At 40.0% G+C, this 17645-nt stretch overlaps 1 pseudogene; it reads left to right on the top strand.

Annotated features, from left to right (window-relative positions):
- Nucleotides 1-9579: 9579 nt before the first annotated feature.
- LOC113739133 (2-isopropylmalate synthase A-like) lies at nucleotides 9580-12981 on the top strand (annotated as a pseudogene).
- Nucleotides 12982-17645: the final 4664 nt, after the last annotated feature.

Genomic DNA, 17645 nt, shown 5'->3' with positions numbered 1-17645 from the left:
CCAGAACTCGCACTTACTAAACTTAGCGTACAACTGATGTTCCCTTAACGTTTGCAACACCACTCTCAAATGCTCCTCATGCTCCTCGCGTGTCTTAGAGTAGACCAAAATGTCATCAATGAACACAACGACAAATCGGTCCAGATAGGGTTTGAAAACCCTATGCATTAGGTCCATAAAGGCGACGGGAGCATTGGTCAGTCCAAAGGGCATAACGGCGAACTCGTAATGCCCATATCTCGAGTTGAAGGCAGTTTTCGGAATGTCCTCCTTCCTAATTAACAACTGATAATATCCTTGTCGGAGGTCCAACTTTGAGAAGACCACTGCTCCTTGCAGCTGGTCAAACAACTCGTCGATGTAGGGCAGTGGATATTTATTCTTGATTCTTACGTTGTTCAGACCCCGATAGTCAATACACATCCTCAAGGTTCCGTCCTTTTTCTTCACAAATAGGACAGGAGCTCCCCAAGAAGACCCACTCTCATGAATGAATCCCCGCTCCAAAAGGTCTTGTAATTGCAACTTAAGCTCCTTAAGTTCTGCAAGCGCCATTCGGTAAGGGGTTTTTGAGATAGGTGAGGTTCCAGGTAACAGGTCTATTTGGAATTCTATCTCCCTTTCCGGAGGTAAGGCTACTAACTCATCGGGGAATACATCCGAAAATTCCCTTACTACGGTCACATCTTCCACTTTTAACTTATCCGTAGGGGTGTTAATCAAAAAGGCCAAAAATCCTTGCGCCCCTCTACTTATCAGTTTCCTAGCTCGAATGCCCGAAATTAAAGCAGATGAGGCTAACCTACCCCTTATATCCAACCTTAAGGTTGCCTCGCCAGGAATGCGAAATTCTACCACCTTCGTTTTACAATCCAGTTGGGCGTTATATTTGGCTAGCCAGTCCATACCCAAAATCACATCATACCCCTTAATGGAGAAGTGTGACGGCCCCACCTCCCCCTAAGGCGAACCAGAGGGTTCGGCGGACCGCCTGCCCAGCTCTCGCCGGGACTCAGTCGTTCACTACAATCCTTAAATGAATTACAATATAAATCTCAAATATACATCACATGGTCCACAAACATACATGCAAGTCTCCAATAATTACATGTCATAAGCGAAGCGGAAACGATTCTCAACTATACATAAAATGATTCCAAACCCAAATTATACAAGATATATGCCATCCAGTCACGTGAACAAGTACTACAAGTCCTTCCTTCGCCACGAGCCCTGTGGAGGGGAATAAAATATTTTTGGGGTGGGCTAGAAGCTCAGCGAGTAACCATTAAAATCAGTAATCAAATCGGTTTCATAATAGTTCATTTCAATGATGTCATAAATCAAACGATAAGTCCAGAAACAATTACAACATTTACAATACATTAAAATGGAGTATCAATAATTCAAGAAACATTGTAATTTACAATGGAAAACGATAGTAACATTCATGAAAAAGATACATTCGTTCTCCTGACATTTCCTCCTTCCTTCAAACTTTTGAAAAATGCATTTTCGTTTCTTTTGTAAATAAATGCCTCGCTCATTTGGTCATTCATTTCATTCACCAGACTCCACCAACCTCCACCAACCTACAAAGGTAATACTCGAGTATACCAAACGTTCACCCAAGTCCCTAATCGCCCGACCGAGACCGTTTCTGGCTCGAGACGACCGGTAACAAGGGGCAATGGCCAGTTCAGCCCAAAAGGCTTACATCATGCGCAACTAACATTTCAATAATTAAATCCTTGAAAATTGCATAGTTATTTAGGTCGAGTGCGATAAAGTACATGCTCGCCTAGAAAGCTCGTTTTGGAAATCATTCAAAACACTTAACACGTTATCAATCAATAATACAAGTCATGAAGTCAAGAAAATATAGCAAATAAGGAACACTCATATGCAAGCACGCATGATATGCAAGAAAACAGTTCAAAAGTAACTTTGGAAACAGTTTAAAGGTAAATAATGCAAGGAAACGGTACAAAAGTAACTTTGGAAACAGTTCAAAAGTAAATAATGCAGGAAACGGTTCATAAATAACTTCAGAAATAGTTTGAGGTCACTCACCTCCATGGCTTAGAAATCATCCATCATATAACATTGCCTTGCTCAAATCCAAGTCTTAGATCACAAACTCAAAGCAATCAAACCCTTTAAAACTTCGGACAGCACTTCCCCTAAATTTGCTTACTTTCCCAGCCATCATGGCTTCATTATATCTTCAGCCAGTCCCAAAGGTACACATACAACAACAAGTTCATCCAATAGCCATTCAGCAAGCTCCAAGTAATACGAGTACAATTCAAGCTAGGGAAAAGTTCGGAAATGAAAGTTAAGCTCAAAACCAGAAAAACAGTTTTGACGTCATTTTACGGTAATGGTACCAAAGGCGTTACGATTGTCGGATGAAGGTGCAAGATACACCGTTTTGAAACTAAGAGATAGGGCTACAATATCCCAGAAGGTCACTCAACCCAGTTTTGAGTGCAAATCGGTCAAAAATGCAAGATACCACATCAAAAATGTAAAACAGATTCACCAAAACGCATTCTAGCGGAAACATCATAACTCAGGCTCTACAAGTCCAAATCCAGAAATTCTAAAACCAGTTGAAATCTAAGAAACAGGGATAAATTTCATTAGAAGACATCAACAACCAATTTGGAAGCATTCCTGACCAAAACAACCAATTACAGAAGCAATTCCCAAATTCGGGTAAAACCAGGGCAGCAAGGGTAATTCCATCTTTTCTCAAGCTACGCGACTCCGATTGACCTGAAATTTTGCAGGCACCTCTAAAATATCATTCCCTATAACTTTAATGAAGACCACTCAGTCCATTTCTCAACCTAACTAGGTCAAAATGTCCAAAACAACTCCAAATTTTCCAGTTCGAAATTCACTGCCGAAATCAACTAGCAGTCCTGCTTTATTCACTCATATCGCAGCACACACAACTCCAATTCAGGTAATTCTAAAGCCATTTGAAAGCTAAGATATAGGGCTAGAATTCTTAAGAAGACATCAACAACCAAATAGGTAGTATTCCCAGTCAAACTACCCAATTACCAAAGCTGATTACTATTCTCGGATAGAAACAGGGTAGCAGGGGTATTTCGGTCTTTTCACAGGCTACCGAGCTCAGATTGGGCTGAAAATTTACAGGAAACTATAAAACATCATTCTATACAACTTTAATGTTTTGTGCTAAGGCTAATTCGGCCTCTACCCTGGTCAAACAGAAACGGGCAGAATTGAGGAAATGAAACCCTAACTGGAAATTTTTGCATTCAAGTCAGAAATTTTCTACTAAAACATCTCTTTAGCTATCACAAGTCATTAATTTAACAAAATCAAGAACAAAGAAAGGATGGCTAGACATGATACCTTGAAATATCAAGAAAGGTAATGGGTTAGGGGTTTTTCTTCCAAAACAACTCCACCAAGAGTTTCAATCTTCCTTAGCTAGCAAATTTTATGGAGTGGTTTGCAAATTAATCGGTTAAAACTCAAGATTTGGACAAGAAATTGAAGTGGAAGATGAAGGAATTTTCTTTCTTTTCTCTCTCTCTAATTTCAGCCAAAGGAGACAAGAAAATGAATGAATTTTGGTCAAAAATCTGATTTTATTAAAGTTACCAATCTTGGTCAAAGTCCAACACCTTTTTGATTAGCCAATCACAATTAAGCTTAGGAACTTCATGGAACCTTTAGGAAGTCTAGCAATTTATGATTAACCAAAAGTCACACTATGGCCCCAACTTCTTTTAATCTTTACAATTAACTCCAATGAGTTGTCAACAATATACCGCATTTACCGCACTAGCGGGTCCCACATCCATAACGCACTTCAAATTTAACGTGGACTAACTTGTATCAAGGAAATGATTTGAAAACTATATTTCCTTATAAAAATGTATAAAAAAATGAATATATTGAAGAAAACAAAATAATGTCGAGACAATATATAAAAATTTTCGGTTTCTCATACTCATATTTTTTCGGGGCGTCACAACAAGCTAATCAGATCTCCTAAAAATCTCCTTTCACCTACCCATACATCACAATCCCTATAAACCATACTAGTCACCAAACGTTGATTTCCCATAGGTGTACTAACTTCTAGGTCATATGATAAACTAGCAGGTTTTATATCGATGCCACACATGAAATCAGGGTTAACAAACGAATGAGTGGCACCAGGATCAATTAAAACTTTGGCAAAGTGGTGGAAAATAGGGATCATACCTTCTACGACCTCCGAAGACTCTGGGACCTGATGGGGCTCTAAGGAATACACCCTAGCTGGAACTTTAGGTTTGGACCCGTCTCCCTTTGCTGGTCCAGTATTGGTCCTCGGCGGTGGTTGGCTTCCCTTTCCATCTTGTTTCAGGACCGGGCAAGTAGCCAATTGGTGGTCTGCGCTTCCACATCGCAGACATTTGCCCTGTTTCCTCCAGCAGTTGTCTTCGGTGTGGTTTAGCTTCCCACAGGGACCGCGAGGTGCTGAAGCCGAGCCACTCTGAGCATTTCCCCTTTGTCCTCGCCCAGCTTGGCCACCCCTGAATGGAGTCCCTCTACCTGAACCAGATTGTCGACCACCTCCCGTTCCTCGTCCAAATTTAGAAGGAGTACTCTTCTTACCCTGTCCAGAACTACTCCCAAGAAAGCCACGCTTCTTCGCCTGGAAGTTCCGGACTTGCAACCGTGCACTTTCAACCCGTTAGGCCTTTTCCACAACCTCGCTAAACGCATTGATTTGAGCCACTGCGAGGTCTTTCTGAATCTCAACATTCAAACCCTAAATAAAGCACCTAATCCGTCTTTGCTCAGTCATGATTAACTCAGGTGCAAACTTGGACAGGCAGGTGAACTGACTCTCATACTCTGCCACAGTTTGAGCCCCTTGGCGAAGCCTAACAAACTCGTCCTCCTTCCTCTCCTGGACTAGAGGAGGGAAAAACTTTGCATTAAACTCTCTAATAAAGTTCACCCAAGTCCTGGGTGTCTGCTCCCTTTCCCATTTCTGCCTAATTACATTCCATCAGGAACGGACTGCCCCCTCAAGCTGGAACACGACAAAAGTCACCTGCCGTTCGTCAGGGTAGTGTAGAGCTGCAAATATATCAACCATCTTTTCAAGCCACCTTTCGGCAACGTCCGGGTCGGGTCCCCCAACAAACTTCGGCGGGGCGAACTTTTGGAATCGTTCGAGAGCTCTATCTTCGCTTTCGATATGGTGACCAGGGTTTCCGGGATTAGGGTTTGGGTTCTGGCCTTGTTGTTGCACTACTTGTGCTAGTAGGTTTGTCATTTGCTGCATAGCAGCAGCTATTTGCACATTCGGGTCTACTTGTGGTTCAGGATTGGGTCCAGTAGAGGTTTCCCCCGTACCCGTAACCGGTGTGGGTTGTCTAGTTCCGCGCCCACGTCCCCGACCACTTCGTGTACCTTCCATAAGTTTTACTTGGTCTAGGCAAGAGTACTAAACGAAAGTAGTAACAAGGCATGTAAGTAACACTTAAACTTTCACAATAACACATATTTATACATTCAAAACATGATCACAAACATATATATACAAGCCAAACAAGATCAAGCCACACACATATATACAATCAGTCAAGTCAAGTACGGCCAAGGCACGTACGAACATAAACGATCCCCCCGAGGATTGGCCTATCAAAAGAGATTTACACGTAGCTAACCCAACATCCAAAACGGTTAGCTAAGGCTCTATCCCTATCCGCCCTATATACAAGACCAAAACTATCCACAACAACTCTAGGAGTCGCAACCTAGACCGATGACGAGCTATGAGACCCACTCGACGGAGTGGATCCATCCCCAGCCTCAGACCCCGCACAGGAGTCCTCGTCGTTCACTCCCTCCACCACCTCGGCACAGAGGTTCAGGATTGCAGCGGCTCGATTCCTCACCTTTCGATCCCTCTTAGACTCGCGCTCACGCGCCTCCCTAAGCTGGGTACAGAGATCATCAACTCTATCCTCAACCTCTAGTACATCGTACTTCAGATCCTCGATCCTCTTAGCTTGCCCCTCGTTGGCCGCCCTTAACTGATTCACCTCAGCCTCAAGCTTGGCATTAGCTTTTGCCAGCTCCTTTCTTTCCTTCACAACTGCCAAAACGAGGGCATTCAGGTAAGCATAAGTGTGGTGGCACTCGCAGTGTCTACGGCGATTAGCCGGACTCCAACGTAGAACGGCCCCCTTTGGCCGGATCTGGTACTTAATCATCGGGAGCGCTACACGGGATCGCTTGCCTGCAGGGCCATCACTAGGTCCACTGGATCTGTCCATCCTACACCAAAAGTGTAAATAAGCATCAATAAGCTTAAAGACCATAAACAATAAACCCTCAGATCAAGCATTCCTATAACACCCAGGCTAATTCAAACCTAAGCTCTGATACCACCTGTGACAGCCCCACCTTCCCTTAAGGCGAACCAAAGGGGTTAGCGGACTGCCTACCCAACTCTCGCCAGGACTAACGGATCAGTTTACATCGATCTACTACGTTCCGGAACACACCAACGCGTGCAAACAGGTCAAAATCACAAAATAAAAAAAAATGAAAATCGAAGCCGATGATGAACAGTGCTGGACACGTCAGAATCCGGAGTTCAACCAAACATCAATCCAACATATACATACATTGACATTCAACATTTACAACCAAATGGCATGCCACAAAAACCATTCATCATGAATATACATGTTCGGTTTGCCAATCAAGAGAAAATGAACCCAATACACATTAGGGTTTCATTCAAAGAGCTATTCAAAAGATACATTTACATGAGCTCAACTTGACAACCAACTAACACAATCTTTTCCAAAAGTGGTCATTTTCCTGTAAGGAAAACAAATGGAACGGAATGAGCTTAAACCCAGTGAGTTACTACCACATAAGCAACAAAGAGCATATAGCATGACCTTTAAATTAAAGTACACAATTAAGGAATGAAACAAAACGGTAAAAGGATACGGACGGCTCTCAAGAGCCCATTTCCACGCTTACAGTCTTGATCCAACCTCATTGACCCTCCGTCAATGTTAAAAGTACCAAATCGTAGACCTCACTTCACTTCCATTCCTTCCACCGAACATTCCCTAACCGGGCCCGCACTCCAATCAGTAGCTTTTGGTAATACTCGAGTATACCGGAACCAAGAGTCTCATTACTACAAGATTCCCCAGTACAGTCCCCGTGGCATGTCAATTTTCACGACCAAGCCCTCGCCGGCTCGATTCAATTGACTACCTACGGGGTTGAGCTCAGTAATACAGTAAGGCCATTGGATATTCGTCCAAACGACACCAAATCAGTTTTCCATGAATGGAATTCAATATCTCATATAGCAAGTGTAGTATTTCAGTAAAATGGTAAACAGTCATGAATGGAATCACAAGGGGGTGAGGACGGTCAAGTACACCCTCACCTCAATCACTTCCAATAGCCAAATAAGCCTTCAAGGCATCAAATTCACATATAACAAAGCCACATTGTAACATTTAAGTGAGTAATATACTCACCAATCAAGTAAGTGATGTTTCATACACCGTGGTCAAAAGTGCGTCGTGAACCACCGTCACGCCCTAGAACACGCAAACAAGTACAATGAGACTCGATAACGAGTCATAAAACAATGCCAATCACAACCCCAATAGGGTTTTATAAACATATACAAGCATCATAGGCAACCAGAAATTTTTGGTAAAGTAACTAGCTTTGGCCCAAAAAAAAAACAGTTTTGTCCTCATTTTGCGGTAATGGCACTGATTTCACTACGATTATCGGATGAGGGTACAAGACCCACCGTTTCGAAGCGAAGGAACAGGGCTACAATAATGTAGAAGGTCACTCAGTCAAATTCCTAGCACAACTAGGTCAAATATGCAAAATACCAAACCAGAACCTTAATTGCAGGTTTACAAATTACACTATGCTGTAATTAGTACAACTCAGTCTGTACAGGTCCAAATTCGGAAATTCCAAAGGCATATGGTAGCTAAGACATCAAGCTACATTTCATCAGAAGACCTCAACAACCAAATCCAAATCAATTCCAGTCAAAACAGCCAATTACAGGCGCAGTTCTGCCATCCTGATGAACCCAGAACAGCAACAGTAATTTCGACATTTCTCCCTCTACGCTACTCCAAATGCCCTGAAAGTTTACAGGTACCTCAAACACATCAATACCTACAACTTTCATGTTTTAAGGAAAGGCCAATTCGGCCTCTAACCATATGATACAAAACCAGACAGAAAAGGGGGTTATGAAACCCTAACTTTTCACATTTCCTTCCAAATCCAAAATTGGTTGCAATTACCAATCATTTACACCTACTAGAGTCATAAAACATCATTTCCAACCATCATGGACAGCCACAACCTCATGATCAAATTAAACCAGAAAAATCACCATTAAATTGAAAACTTCATCATTTCATCCAAAAGTAAGAAATAAATCACAAAGATCATCACTTTAGCTTCCACTAAACACAACTCAAGCTTCATTAAGTGTAGGAGGAAGGTCAAACACCACTTACCTAGAACACAAGAGAGGGAGAGTTGTAGGACACCTTAGCTTCCTTGAACACTTCCACAAAATCACTTCCTAGCACCAAATGGAGGGATTTTATGGAGTAGAAACAAATTTAAGCAATTGTTTTGGAGGATTTGAGCTAGTTGGAAGCTTGAAAATTGGAGAAGTTTTCTTTCTTTTCCTAGAGAGAGAGCCGGCCAAGAAGTTGAAGACAAGAATGAATTTTGTGTGATTTTTGAGATATTTAAGCAATTGGTCAAAAAGTCAAGAAAATGAATAGTTGTCCTACAAGTGCCACCATTCACCAAGTGACACTTGTCACTACATTTAAAGCATTTCTATCCTTTAAGCCTCTCTCACATCAATCACATCTCAACCTCTACTTATCTCTTAACACCCGATAAATTTCAACCAGTATCCGAAACTTAACCTAATTAGCCGACTTTTTCCGAACTTTTCGCACTGTGGGTCCCACATCCGTTATATATTCTTAATTTTTCAAAAACTCTCCAATACTAGAAAAATCATCTAAAAATTATAATTACTCATAAAATTCACCAGAAAAATTTTCCTAAGCCGGAAAATGTAGAAAACATGCTATTACAGGGGATAAACCCTAGGAAAATTATTAGGGTTTTACGGGTTCTCACACCATACCCGGATAAATTTGACGGATCCGATACGGGTCCGGATCTAGACTCGGACCATTGACAGCCTTTGCCTGTGCCGGTAAAAGAAAGATAGAAACCTTATGAAGAAAATGAGAGAGAGTTGGATGAATGCTGTGGTCAGAAATTTAAGAAATGATAAATTTTTGAGTGTCCCATTCAGGAAAATAACTCATCAAACAAATCTTTAGGATTTAGTTAATTAAGTAATTACTGTCTAATTAGGAGCTAAATATCACAACCTATATAATGCTGCACTACTAATTAGAAATCCTTAGTGTTCTAGTCTCCTTGTTCTTCTCTGCTGCCTACCCCTTCAGCTGGCATCTGCAAATGGCAGCTTCGGTGTCCCCAAATCCTCAATTCTGGAAAAGATTTTCCTTCACCAAGGCTGCCATTACATCTGCTGCTGCTTTCTTCAAACCTTCCCAAATTTCCCCCAATTTCAATCTCGAACGTGCTAAACCCTCTTTCCTTGTCCGCTGCTCAATCCGATCCTCTGCTCCTCCCATCTCCACTCTGAAGCAGTCTTGTCCTCGTCCTGAATACATCCCAAAACGCATATCTGACCCTAACTATGTCCGGATTTTCGACACTACTCTCCGCGACGGCGAGCAATCTCCCGAAGCAACAATGACGACCACACAGAAGCTGGACATCGCTCGACAGCTGGCAAAGCTGGGTGTTGACATCATTGAGGCAGGTTTCCCTGCTTCTTTAGAAGCCGACCTTGAAGCCGTCAAATTGATTGCTAAAGAAGTCGGGAATGTTAGCCCCGAAGGTGCTGATGGCCATGTGCCAGTTATTTGTGGGCTTTCTAGGTGTAATAAGAGGGATATTGATAAGGCTTGGGAGGCTGTGAAATATGCTAAGAAGCCAAGGATACACACCTTCATTGCCACCAGTGAGATTCATTTGAAGCATAAGCTGAAAAAGACTAAAGAACAGGTGCTGGAAACTGCTAGAAGTATGGTGGCCTATGCTAGAAGTTTGGGTTGTCCTGATGTTGAATTCAGCCCTGAAGATGCTGGAAGGTTTCACTCTTCTTTAATTTCCAATTAGTATTTCTCTTGCAATTTTTTTTAATAATTTTCTTTTTCTAGTTATTCATAGTTTTGTATTTCTGTTTGTTTCTATTTCTATTTGTCCTTCCTTGTCCTTCCTTGTAGATCTAATAGGGAGTTTCTTTACGAAATTCTGGGAGAGGTTATCAAAGCTGGTGCAACGACCCTTAACATACCTGACACTGTTGGCATTCTTGTGCATGATGAATTTGAACAACTAATTAATGACATAAAAGCAAACACCCCTGGAATTGATAATGTTATCATTTCAACACACTGCCAGAACGATTTGGGTCTTGCTACCGCAAACTCTATTGGAGTGTGCTCTTGCATTGTTGTTTACTTGAGTGACATATTATCAAATTCAAGCTAAACTTGCATTATGTTTAATTTGACCCTAGGGAGCAATTGCTGGTGCAAGACAATTAGAAGTTACCATCAACGGCATTGGTGAAAGAGCGGGTAATGCTTCATTGGAGGAGGTCAGTAATCACTGTGTATCTTATATTAGTATGAATCTTTTGGATTCCTTATTTGGGTGCAGTGTGGTTATTAGTAGTTTTGATTCTATTTTTCCATTCCTTAATGCACCTGCAATATCGGGAAGACTATGTGGCAAAATTGTTGGTGCTTTGATCTTATCTATTGAAGTTTACTCTTTTAACTTGCAAAAGGGTTCATGCATGATGAGTTAAGAGCTGGATATTGAAACATATGGATGAAGTAGAGAACTTCTTGTAAGTCTATCTAAGAACTTTGGTACATGCCTTTGAAGATCCATGGAACATATCACATCCTTGGACAAAATGCAACAGGTGGAAATTCTCCTGATGGGAGGTACTTATGTGAGAAATTAGAATGGGAGCCATTCTGTGGACATGCAGAATATCAGATAACATTTTGGAGATAGAGAATCTTGTCTCTTTAGATCTTCATTTATCTGAGAGAGTTGTAGAAGTTTAAATTATTTCTTTTGTGGTATAATGCTTAAGGCAAGATTTTTGTGCAAACAGAACATTCAAAGACATGGAAAATTTTGCTCGAGGATTGTGATTGCAGGGGGTGGTCATTCCATCTGTTGACACTGTCATGATATGATGTCAGCAAAAGTGATGCAAATTTGCTGATGGAGTGTAGGTGCAATTCAATAATAATTTATAATGCTGAGATGTCTGTGAACAAAGGTTTTGTTGATCACCTTTGTTTGGGTCAAATAACACACTTAAAAATCTTGGTAGCCATCAAAGTCTTTTGTTCTCACTGTGAGAGTTTTATCTGATGATCAATATTGGTTTCCAGATGGGGATGTAGATAACACTTGAAACTTGGGTGTTAGTGTATGTTTCAATGCTTAGTTCTGTGACTGCATAATTTCTGCTAAGGGTTTCTGTTAGACTATGGTTTGAATTACTTGGGATGTCCTGATTTTGTTTCATGGTGACTTTAATGACCTTTTGAGTAGCATTAAAAGAAATCCTTTACATACTCATATAAGAATTTAAGAAGCTTTTTAAATTCACATTACAGAATAAAATTTTTTTTTAAGCTTCCAATACCTCTCTTTTTTTTTGGCCCCCTTCATAACTTACTTTTGTTCGAAGTGTAAATGTTTGAGCAACTGAGATTCTTTTTCTCGTTAATTTACTTGACCTTTGTCAAGTTTGGTGCTCCTGCTATGGCCTATTCTTTGACCTTAATGTATGCCACTGGTGTTATTCTTCACAGTCCAAAAATAGCCTTCTTGGCCAGGACAATCCAATAGTTGTTGACATTTTATTTTCAACCTTTGAATGCATCACTTTGATCAGTGTGTATGACATAACTTTCTTTACTGGATTTTGTCAATTGTTTACATGGATAATGGTTTCCCTCTAATTTCCATGTCTTCTACATTGTCTACAAGTCTAAACTTGCCAAGTGTCCTCTTGCTTTGCTTGTTTAAAAATTTTAAAGTGACTTTACTTTTGTTTATATATTGCTTTTCTAACCTTTGATATGTTACTGGATGCTTTATTTATGTTTGTTACAGAAGTTAAAGCTATAGTTATTTTTAATCAAAATTTCATCTCCATGGTTAGTCTTTGAACATTCTTTAGGTTGGCCTGATTTATTTTTTGTGATAAAATTTACACCTTACATATTAATTTGATACCTTGCCCTGTAGGTTGTGATGGCCATCAAGTGTCGTGGATAACAAGTAATGGGTGGCCTTTACACTGGTATCAACACACAACACATTGTTATGACAAGCAAGATGGTATTCAGCCGGAGACTTTATTAGTTTCTGTTGATGATAGTATCCTTCCAGTTGAATTTTGTTCATCAGGTTTTCTTGGACGCTCTCATCCTCTAGGTAGAAGAGTGTAGTGGACTGCATATCCAGCCACACAAGGCTATTGTTGGAGCTAATGCTTTTGATCATGAAAGTGGCATCCATCAGGTTTGTTTAATTTGCTGAAAAAGTTTCAATATCTCTTGGTTCTTTAGCTTTGCTTGCTTGGCTATTTTGTGTTCCTATCTGATGGTGCTTGGCTTTTGCATTCATTTCTGCCTTGTTATTATTCAATGCTCCAACTGTAGCTTACAGCATTTCATTAAGGTAGTCGATTATTGTCATCTGCATCATGTTGAATATAACTTTAATTGTGTCCTTTAGTGGCTTTTCTTCTAACTTAGTGGTCTACTCGTCTAATATGTCTTTTATTGGTATAGGAGTAAAATTTTCAAAGGAAGAATAAATTAGTATGTAATAGTTTGATGTGGTCTTCATGTGATAATGAAAATGGATGCCTTCCAGTAGAACAAGTGCAATCTTATGTGAATTTTTATCTTTCCATCCTATTTTGGATATTATAGTAAAATTAGAATTAAATTGTTAATTTTAATGGACAGGTCAGATTGGTGGTCGATGGTTAACTAAATGGCTAAGGGATGATTTGTGCTTGAAAAAAGAAGATTTGAATAAAGTGAATGGTAGTTTTATGGTAGAAAGAAAAATCATGAATTAAGAATAAATAGAAAGAGGGACAAAGAGGGGAAAATGTACTGAGAGCTGCAGATTCATTATTTAAAATGCTGAAAACTCTGAAGTTTTCCAAGTTCAGTAGTTGAACTAGCATACGCACTTTTAACCATATCAATTGTAAGCAAATTGCTTATAAACAAATCTCTCAATGCGTGCAAGAAAAGATTAAACCCAAATTTAAAGAAAACAATCAATTGCTAGTTACAAAAAAAATTAAAAACAAAAGAAAATGAAAGAATTTGGGAAAAATTCTTCCGCTTGCCACTTTTTCTTTGCCTACGGCTTACCCCTACTGCCATCAGACTCTGCAAACCCATCTTCTCCATTAGACAAACATCTATTATATTTGGATGGTATTGGGTGTGAAATTGTGACGCCCCGAAAGAATGAGTGCGAGAACCCAAGAATTTTTTTAAATTTTCTAGGGTTTATTCTATTTAATCGCCCATTTTTTTTTCTACATTTTCTTTATTAGAAAATTCCCCCAGATAATTTTTATTGAGTAAATATAGTTTTTAGATGATTTTTCTAGTATCGGTTAGTTTTTGAGAAATTAAGAACGTATATCAGATGTGGGACCCACTAGTGCGGAAAGTTCGGTAAAATTCGGCCGATTAGGTTAAGTTTCGGATACTGGGTTTAATTTACCGGGTGTTATGAGATATTTAGAGGTATCAAGTGGATAGGTGGAAGAGAGAGAAAAAAGTTAGGCAAGTCATTAAATGAGGTGACAAGTGTCACCATAGTATTGTTTCTTACATAAGACCACTATTCAACCTTTTACCAATTACTAAATAAAACAAAAAATTTACCAAATATCTTCCATTTTTCTTCAAGCTTGGCCTGCTCTCTCTCTCAAAAAGAAAGGAAGAAACTCTTCAAGTTTTGCTTCCATTTTGCTCCAAATCATCAAAACTAACCATTGAAACTTGAACTTACTCCATAAAACCTCTTCTATTAGTGTTAGTAAGTTGATTGGTGGAGTGATTTGGAAAACTAGAAGGACCTATAGCTCTCTCTCTCTTGTTTTAAAGGTAAGTCATGAAGAACCACCCTCCTCCCTTACTTGATGCTTAAATCATGCTTAGTGGTTGTATGAGATGCAAATTTATGGGTTATTTCTTGATTTGTGGTTGAAATGATGAAGTTTTATTATTTTTGGGAATTTTTCTGTTTTAATATGAACATGATGGTGTGGCTATATATGATGATTGGAAATGGTATATAATGATTCTAGAGGGTGGAAAAAGTGGAAGATTGCAAGTAATTTCTGTTTTGGAAGAAATCTGGAAAATTAGGGTTCCTTGGTTCTGCATTCTGTCCGAAAATTTTGGTCCTAGATAGAGGCCGAATTGGCCTTGGCTTAAAACATGAAAGTTGTAGGGAATGTTATTTTAGAGGTGCCTACAAAATTTCAGGTCAATCGGAGTAGCGTAGAGTGAGAAAGGTCGAAATTACCCTTGCTGTCCTGGTTTTATCCGAATGTAAGAACTGCACCTGTAATTAGTGATTTTGGTTAGGAATGCTTCCGAACTGGTTATTGAGGTCTTCTGATGAAATGTATCCCTGTTTCTAAGCTTTCATGTGGCTTTGGAATTTCTGGATTTGGACTTATATAGGCTGTTTTATGATGTTTGCACTAGAATACGGTTTGTGAACCTGTTATGAGATTCTGGTATAATATGTTACATTTTTGATGTAGTTACACTCGAAATTGGGTTGAGTGGCCTTCTTCAACATTGTAGCCTCTTAAGTCCTGAATCTACCTGTAAAAGTTCAGGTCAAACGGATTAGAGTATCCTGAGTTATGGACAAAACCCTCAGGCCTGTTTTAGACATTAGTTTGTGTACGTTTTGAATTTTAGTTTCTGATCGTGGGTTTTTCCGTGTTGATCATGTACGAACTGGGTGCTGATGCCTTCATATGAAATTTAGATCTTGGTCTCAGCTTCGAAACGGTATAAAGTACGTCGAAATCCGAGTTCCGTAGCTCCTGTTATGACCGAAACAAAAGTGATCGTCAGAACTGCCTTGTATCTGGACAGTTCTGACGGGTACTTTGGCACTCGATTTTCGTTCTGTTTTGAGTGGATTCAGGTCTTGGCCAAAACATCAAAGTTTTAGCCTTATGTCTCAGCTTTCTAATGCCTTTGGAATTTCCTGATTTGGATTTGTGATCTGGGAGTTATGGTCCAGCAAACGACCCTGTTCGTCACCCTAAGACGTAAATTTCTGGTATTGTTTTCTACAATTTTGACCTGCTTCCATTCAGATCTAGATTAAAGTTTCTTCAGGAGATTTGTAGCCCTTTCTCATAGCTTCAAAACAGTATCTCGTTCACTTTGATCCGACTTTCCTAGCCTAATCTTTGATCAAAACGGTTTGAGATGGCAGATTTGGCCGTTCCTTTTGCCGTTCCGCACACTTGCATGTGCCAATTTTGCCGTTTCCGCACTTGCGTGTTCCGATTTTGCCGTTTTGCTTGTTTTAAGTATGTTAGTAGCCGTTTGTGATATATTGTGACACAATCTTCTATTTCAGACGTTGGTGAGTTAGGTGGAGCCGGTGGGGCCTACTAGCTACTCCTCGCGGCACGAATTTCGTATTTTGCCCTTTTGTTCGTTGTGTAAGTATTCAGGCCGCTTTTATGTGTTAGTTGCTTATGTGTTTCGATATGTATGAAGACGGTACTTAGGCGAGGGTGTACTTTATCGCACTCGCTCTAAACCCGAATTTACGCTCATATTTGTACATGACATATGTATGTGAATCATTTTGGAACTAAAACCCTTGAGCTTGTGGCTCGGGGTGATTTTGAATAATTTTGTGAAGTTTGTGAGTTTGGGGCGAGCTCTTGACCTAGATGGACTATTCGAGCCGGTTAGGGCTTGGTCGAAGTCAGTCCAACCTGGTTGGAGGTCACCAAGTTTGTGAATCCGGTTCACCGAGTATGTGGACCAAGTTTGTGACCCGAGCTTGTGACTCAAGCTCAAGTTTGTGATTTCGTTCGCCCGGGCAAGTTTGTGAGGTGACTGGCCAGTGAGGGTGATAAGGTGTCGGTGGGTGTACAAGTGAAGTTCTACGGACCATTAAGTATGGTCGACGGAGTGTCGGCAGGAGATCACGCATGGCATATGAATTGGCTTTGGAGCCACCTGTATCCTTATTATGTGATGTTATTTTTCTGCTTTTTCTTTACTCTTACTATGTCACTGTTGTTACGTGAAATTTACGCTTTTGCCCCTGTTTACTTACTAAGCATATAGCTTACCCCTTTAGTTTTGTTTTCCTTAGCAGGGGAAGACGCGCGAGGACGGGATCTTGGCATACTAGCTTGGTCTAGTTTTTGATTTTTGTAATGGTTCTCACCCTAGTGCTTGGCACGGGTTGGTTGTATGGTGAATTGGGAACCTGTGTATATTCGACGGTTGTACTTCCTCTTGAGATAGTAATGTAGATAAGTTTTGTTTAGGTTTTGGATCGTTATTATGTTATTCTTATGGTTATTCCGGTAGTTGCTTGAAGTGATCAACTGAGTCCCGGCGAGAGCTGGGCAGGCGGCCCGCCGAACCCTCTGGTTCGCCTTAGGGAGAGGTGGGGTTGTCACAGAAATTATAAAATTTAGCTGGATTACATGAAAAATGAAACTTTTTATGTTATTCAAAGTTGTCTTGTTTTGTCCATAATGCTAATTTTTTTCTTATTTCTAAAATAGCATCTTTCTTGGAGTTTTTCTGTCACGCTGAGTGTTATTGTGCCCAAAAAAAATATTACAACTTAATGCTAAGAGGTGCATTAAAAATCAAAATTTTATTCATTTAAAAATGGAATTTTGATTATCTGCATAGAGACTTGGAAATTTTTTATGCATATTGAGTATATAGTGAACAAAAAGAAAAACTGAATTGTTCTGTCATATCTTTTGTTCTAGGCTCTGTACAACATTTATACAAATGGAATTTGACTTTTGTCAACTCTGTGACGACCCCACCTCCCCCTAGGGTGAACCAGAGGGTTCGGCGGGCCGCCTGTCCGGCTCTCGCCGGGACTCAGTCGTTCACTAAAGTCCTCAAATGAATTACAAGAATAAACCTCAAATATACATCACATGGTCCACAAATATACATCCAAGTCTCCAATAATTACATGTCACAAATGCAGCGGAAACTAATTCCCAACTATATATCAAATGATTCCAAATCCAAAACTGTACAAGATATAGGCCATCCATTCACGTGAATAAGCACAACAAGTCCTGCCTTTGCCTTGAGCCCTGTGGAGGGGAATAAAATATTTTTGGGGTGAGCTAG

The sequence above is a fragment of the Coffea arabica genome, chromosome 4c (assembly GCF_036785885.1).
Source record: "Coffea arabica cultivar ET-39 chromosome 4c, Coffea Arabica ET-39 HiFi, whole genome shotgun sequence".
NCBI lineage: Eukaryota > Viridiplantae > Streptophyta > Magnoliopsida > Gentianales > Rubiaceae > Coffea > Coffea arabica.
The sequence above is the reverse complement of the archived record's forward strand: the minus strand, read 5'-3'. Positions and strand labels throughout refer to the sequence as shown.